Source organism: Mauremys reevesii, linkage group 5 (genome assembly GCF_016161935.1).
Source record: "Mauremys reevesii isolate NIE-2019 linkage group 5, ASM1616193v1, whole genome shotgun sequence".
NCBI lineage: Eukaryota > Metazoa > Chordata > Testudines > Geoemydidae > Mauremys > Mauremys reevesii.
Genome location: NC_052627.1, coordinates 29,104,492 through 29,111,871, shown reverse-complemented (window position 1 = coordinate 29,111,871; position 7,380 = coordinate 29,104,492).

The window sequence follows — 7,380 nt, the reverse complement described above, 5'->3', positions numbered from 1 at the left end:
AGAAGTCACTTAAAATTTACAAACTGAGCAATTAATAGTATAATTATCAGGACAGCTGTGAGTGACTGATTAAAGGAGTGGAATAGCTGCTGTTTAGAATTGTCTGAACCCTGCATTCCAACCGAACCAACCTTCTATGCACATACGCAAATGAGTGTATTACAGGAATATAGAAAGCATCAACATCTGTCACATTCTCACCCCACACCACCCAGATTGTGCCTTCTTGATATATGTCCAATTTCTAAACTGAAATGAAGCTTTAATAACTTTTAGTCTACCATTATAAATACAATGGCTTATCTTTTATCTTGCTGCACTGACATATAAATATATTATCATTGACATAAAGGCAAATACTTCCCTGGATTGTAATATGTTACATTTGGACCAACACAGATACAACACTGAAAATGTTTAACTCATTTGTAGATTGCACGAACCATAAGAAATAGGCTAAAGCCTGAATTTGACTGCAGTATTTGTAAATTAATTGGAAAATATGTCTACAGTGATAGTTCTTGAAAACTTATCAGTTGCATCACATAACTAAATAAGTATCTGCAGTATTTAAGATATTTCCTATAGTGAGTAGAGTAATGAACATGGGAATACTAAAGATACGGAGGTACTAAAGATACTTGTTCTTTCTTAGGTAAAATTTGCAAGTATTTAAGAATAGAACATTATAACACTTTCTTTTGAAGTACAACAGTACCTCACTAGTCACACTGTTAAAATGTACATTCAGGCAAAAAATGGCAGTATCTTCCCATCTCTTAGGAAAACAAATATTATACCACTGTTCTGTAATGAGGTCTCATGTTGCTTAAGGGTTAATTATTTTTTCCCCAAAATATACAATAGTACAGAATATTTTGTAATATATTAAGCATTTTAATAAATAAGTAAAGCAAACTACAGTTGTCAAAATAGAGGAAATACTATTTTGTGATGCTTTATCATTATGTCTTTAAATTGTATGTGTTCACTAACGAGCTTTAATTCTCAAAATTCAGTCATTTGCAATGGGTTTCCCTGTCCTTTGCTGAAGTAAGTATGTACAAACTTATTTGTATGTGATGGCAACATCATAAATTGCTTTAGCCATTGAAAAACAATAAACTGAACATGTTACAAGAGGAACCAGTGCCTTTCATTGGTATTACCTCTTTCAAGATGACAGGAGACTCAAGAGGCCTGAGAATTCTTAGTTGTGCGAGTTTGTGACTAATAGGTGGTTTGATGTGACAAGAGCAAGCTGTCAAGGGAAATTGAAGCATCTTTAAGCTCAATAGCCTTTGTGTCTCATTCTTTTGTAGGTTATTGTTGCGAGGCCTGTGGGGACCCCTTTTACAGTTTGCATTCACAGACAATATGCGATCAGCAAAAACTGTGTAGTTTTACTGTTGTTATTGATCTGCTGCCATTCCATACTACAGCTAATTTGCTTGTTAGCAGTAATTTTAAAAGCTAGTTATAGTTTTATGGTGTATCCAACTCAAATAGTTATTTTCTGTCTAATTAAAACAACTTTGGCCACCAAAATCTCTTCTACTTTTTAGTAAAGGAGGGACAGTACATGCTCTCATTTCTTCTTATTTTCTTAATCTGAAGACTACTGTGAGGAAAGGTAAGGGTACTCCTCAGAAACTGTTGAACTGTTATTAAAGCATTCAAATTTAGAAACTCCCATCATGCAAGGGATAAACAATAGGTACTTTACCTGCGATCCATAAGAAATGCACTAAGCATGCTAAAAATGTAATATAAGAAAATTCATAGTAAGATAACCATTTTTTGTTGAGCAACTCCACGAGATCTTTACTTAACATATGAGTCATATGAGCATAAGAAAGAAAGGGAAGATCTTGTCACCGTTCCTCAGTGGGTCACAGCTGAGAATGCCAAATTCAGGACAGACTGCTGAGAAATAGGGTGGACTCACCTCAGACTGGTGATTACTCTCTATTGGATTATACCAAGCCAGTAACAAAAGTAAACTTCTGTCTCACCGCATTGGTTAACAAGAAGTCAACAATACAGTCTCGTCAGGCATTCCAGCCCTTGGCTCACCATCCAGACACTGAACTCTATGATGGTTACTGAAAACCAATTGAACCAAATAAAGGGTCCTTCTAATCCCAAAAGATCAGATACTTATCCAGGGCAATATATAACTCACATTTTACCCAATAACCACACTGATACAAATCCTTTAGTCACTAAAAACTGAAGGTTTAATAATAAAAGAAAAGAAGACAAGGATTAATAGATCATATATACACAAATAATTGCAAAGTCCTTATATCAGGTTTGTAGCAGTGATAGAATAAACAAGCTGGCTTATAAAGTCCTTCTGGTAACTTCCAAAAGATTGGAAGGTCCTCAGTTCATAGCTGAAAATGCTCCTTTTAGTTGTAAATCCACAGTCCAGAGAATCAGGGCAGGAAAGAAGCAAAATGGAGATATCTCAGGGGTCTTTTATATCCTTTGCCATTGTAACCCACACACCTTCTGGGTGTGGTGTTTTGTCCCATCTAGTGGCACCAAGACCACTTAGAGAGAGAGATTAATGCATTTGCTCTACAGCCTGGGCTGTTAGCTAGGGCTGTAGAGCAGACTCATTAATCTCTCTCTCTCTAAGTGGTCTTGGTGCCACTAGATGGGACAGAACACCACACCCAGAAGGTGTGTGGGTTACATACTTCCCCTTGCTGAGGAAGCATGGCTTGAGCTTTAGAGACTTCCCAGTTGAAATCCCGGATGAGTCCCCACTTGTAACACTGACAGACCCCGGTCGTTAGTGGGCGGGATTGAACCTGGGCTCTTTGGAGCTTAGTGCATGAGCCTTTGCTGCATGAACTAAAAGCCATATGGCTCTTAGCTAATGCTGTAGAGCAGACTCATTAATTCTCACTCGCTTGCCTGGTCTACAGTTGGGGGCGGGGGGGGGGGGGAGATTGATCTGAGTTACACAATTCCAGCTCTTGAAGCCGGAGAGAAGCCGCGGCCCCGCACCTCCCAGGGACAGAGAGCACTGGCACCCGCGGCCGCGGCTTCTCTCCCCTGCTGGGCACTAGGCTCTAGGGGCACTAGGCGGCGCACATCAATGCACCAGGTTGGGGACCACTGACTTAAACTGACAGGCTTGAAACCCCATTATACCGTGACCCCGCATTTAGCGCGATGGAATTTTTTGGACCCCAAACATCGCATTATAGTGAGGTTTCACTGTATGTAGGATGCCCGTACATAGCCAGTATTCATAACTTCAGATACAAAAATGATACATGCATTTAAACAGGATAATCATACTTAGCAAATCATAACTTTTCCATCGACACCTCACATGACCTATTTTTGTACAAGATTTGTTGCAATTGTATAACAGTGGCAATATCAATGATATAAATGGTCATATTCAATCGTACAGCATCACAGATCCATAATGGGTTAACTTCGAAATGGTTGGATTTTAGATTTGGATAAACATCCCTAAATTTAGATACTTATATGAATGTAGCCAAACTCCTTTAATTTGAAAATTGGGCTAAAAATCTCATGGAATTAGTCTTTATTGCAGAATTCAAGAATTCTCTGGTTTTGCATGACTGGAAATATACGGTAATGAAATAGCTTTCTTGCAGTATTGCAGATCTTCCACTTCCAGCACTAACCAACACTGGGAACATGAACATTTTTTATTTTTTAAAGTTGACTTTTTCCCCCCAAAATTTGAGTTCAGTTCAGTTTGAGCTGTGGCTGGCGATTTGGGTTATGCAATATAATACAATCAATTCACCAGTCCTTGAAGCCAATACTATGCTCTTGCACACACTCAAAGAAATATTAACGTCTTGTGGCTACAACAGGCATTAGTGAAAACAAAATTAGATGCCTGTAAAGAACACAGCTGTACAGCAAATGGGCACATGTGCTTCATTAGTGTGATAAAATGTGGCTACTGTTCTTCTGTTGTTGTTTTCACTCCTGGACCTGAAAACTTCCTCCCCTGCTCCTCAGAAAAATGATTCAAGAAAACATCTGTGACCACAAGAATTGAACATGGTTGAAAGCTACAGGCTCCAGATAAAAAGCTCTGGAATTTGTCATCTGCTGCAAGCTAGCTATGTATCTGTCTTAGACCCTCTGGTTAAAAGCTTGTTGAATTGCCATGGTTTCCCTAGATGCCATGCTCCACAGATTTACCTTGGATTGATGAAATTCTATTTGCTGGGTATTCTACCACAAATGTTGTACTTGATAGAATTACTTATTGTCAAAGCCTAAAATGGAAACAAATGATACTCTGAATAACCGGCATAAATGATGGAATTTGTAATAATCATCAGCAGATAACAGGAAATCACTCCACTCTATTGTAATACTAGCAAGACTTGAATTACCAATACAAATGTCATCTTCACTCCAAGTATTATGTAATGGATTTACAACTTTCTCTTAACAAGCCTTTCAGAATGATTAACTGTCAGAAGATTTCCCATAAGAAAAGTTGAAAGCTTTCAAAAGGAGTGTTTCAACTTCTTCCATTTGGAGAAGCAATTCTCAATGTCTGTCTGATATTCTTTTGTAAGTAGCTAGCAGTTTGGCAATACAATCAGGATTGGAGGCCACTGCTGTGGCTTTCCTGAAATTTCAGAGGAACTGCTAGTTATATTAGAGGTAAATAGCACATTAGGAGTAATTGTAAACCCTTCTGAGAATGCCAGGAGCTAAATAAATCTGAATTAATCCTATAGGGCTGTATCGTGACATTGCAATCTGCCCAATGCAAGATTCAGTGCCTTATTGCACTAGCCCTAGAGCAACCCAGGAGAGCGATTGTTACTTGGAGGGTTTATAGAGCCTGTTTTCATCCCACACAACTATCTGTGATGTGTCATTAAGTCCCTGCACTGCTGTGCTACCTGGAACAGAATTCAGACCTTAATTTGTGTCCTTTATTCACACTCACTTCCTGAGAAACAGTTGCCTTTTGCACTGGGTTTTCATTAACAATAAGCTTTGGAATTATGTAAAAGAAAAAAAGTAGCCCCCAAACTCACCCACCACAAAGAAGGTCCATTTGGCTAGATGTACTCTTGACAGATATGCCTTGCTAGATCTCCTGGCTTTTAAAATATTTGTATTTTTAGATTGTCTTGTTTAAAAAAAATGTACAATGTTTAAAAATACATCAAAACCTAAACTAAACAAGATAGACAAAAATGCTCAGATTCACATTTAACATTTCTTTCACTACCAAGTGATGGACTTTTGTAGTTTCTTTAAAATCAGCAGCAGCTGCTTTGGCTTGTTTGTGCTTAAGTCAGCAACTTCAGGAAGAAACTGCCAAGTAGAAGAGAGGGATCCAGATGCTTTCTTTGCTTTTACTAAAATGGGGAGGAAGAGATACTGCTGAAAGCTCTGCAATCTTTTTCCCAATTCCAGCCATTGTAAAACTCTCCAGGAGACAGTAATCTCCTCACAAAGTTGTTGGGTTATGCCCACTTTCCTGACATAAGCGTCTTCATTGGTTCCTAAATCCACAAGCTTTATGAAAACTAGTGACATTCTATCCAGGTCTAAATATTAATAGTACTCAGAATATTTAAACGATTCAGTTAGGGTGCAGATATTATGGAAATCATTAGGTTTAGGTGAGCTCTTGATGTGCTGACTTCTACTTTTTTAGAATGTGAAAATCTCAGATTTTATGGATTTTTATAGGTATCTTTGGTACCTAGATCATTCATTCCAACAGCCATTTATTAAATACATTGATACTTTAATTGTTTCTAAGAGTGGTTGCTTTAGTTGTAAGTTGTACTGTAGATTGTCTAGCAATGATGTAAAGGTGCCTATGTTTTTTGCCACTATAATTTTTAACAATCTTGGTGAATAAGTGCTAATATGACAATTAAAATATTTGGTTATGATAATTTTTGGTTGGATTTTGGCCATGCATTTCCCATTGCCCTACATTTTGAAGCAGTACACAAAGATTTAGCAACTTAGCTCCTATTAAAGTCAAGGAGTCCAAGGGCTCATAATTTATATAATTATTTGGCTGTCTTACGCCCAATAGTTCTAAGGGAGATTTTATACATACAGGCTTCTCAGATGTCCCTAAGGGCAGGGTAACCTTCATCTTTCCATTCTGTGCTTCATATCTAGTTTAATGAGTTGCAATATGGCTGATTTCATTGCATATGTGACAAATAATTGTCTCCTCAACATAGAAGCCCCTCCTACCCTAGTAAATGTTAGAATGAATTGTCACTGCCTTATGGCCTGACCTTCATCCCAAACAAACTGTGACTTCTAATTGGAAGAATGGGGGGCTGTTGGGTGAAGACACTGTAGAAGATGTGGGGTCAATAAGACAGCCTCTGAAGTTTGGAAACCAGGGGAGCAGAAAAGAGACTCAGAGGAAGCTGAAAGGGGTGTAAACCTACAGTTGTGGAAGTGAGAGGCTTAGTCCTACCCCAGAGAAGTTAGTGGTATTTTGCCTGGAAGAATAATAGCCCCTGCAAAGGTTATGCTGATCAGGGAGCCATTACTCTGAAACAGAGTCAAAGGGGTCATTTGTGCTAATTCATTAAAACTTCAACGTCAATGAGCATTAAAGTGATGAAGTTTTCTAGTACAACTACCATTTACAAGGCCCAGTGACATCAGTGGAGTAATATGGCTCTAACTAGGGAAAAAAATCAGTTTAAATCTTTGTAACTGTATTCTATACATTAAGAAATATCATTGTGGGATACAGTTTGTGTGAAAAATGCTATACAAAATAAAGTTGTATAAACTGAAAAAAAAAGCTTACATTACCGAATGATAGTCTTCAGACCATATCTAAAACAACCAAAGTTCAAAGAGGTTTGGATCCACTGTTCTGGTTAGGGCCCACCTGCTCTTAATCTATGCTGTTTTTTATTCTTATCAGAGTCTTGACCACAGAGGGAGAAAAAATAGACCAGAGAACAGTTGCTCTCATTGCGTCTATACTGAACTTGCTTACACGTCTGTGTAATTTTTGTCCATTGTTCCTGAAAACACGAACTATACTCTTCCTCTCCGACTTAACCAATTTTTTTTCTTTATACATTTGCTGGGTGTTTTATAAACCCTAAATCCTACACTGAAGTTCAGCAAAGCACTTGTTCAACATTAGCTACAGATCAAGTCCTCGAAGGTCAGATCTAGCTTACAACACTCTAAAAGTTTGGACATGAATTCTGGTTTTGTGCATTCTTATGGAGATGAACCAAAGCCAAAACTTGAGACCGTATCTAATGCCCCCAAAGTTCAAAGAGGTTCAGATCCACTGTTCGGGTTAGGACCCATCTGCTCTTAATCTATGCTGTTTTTTAT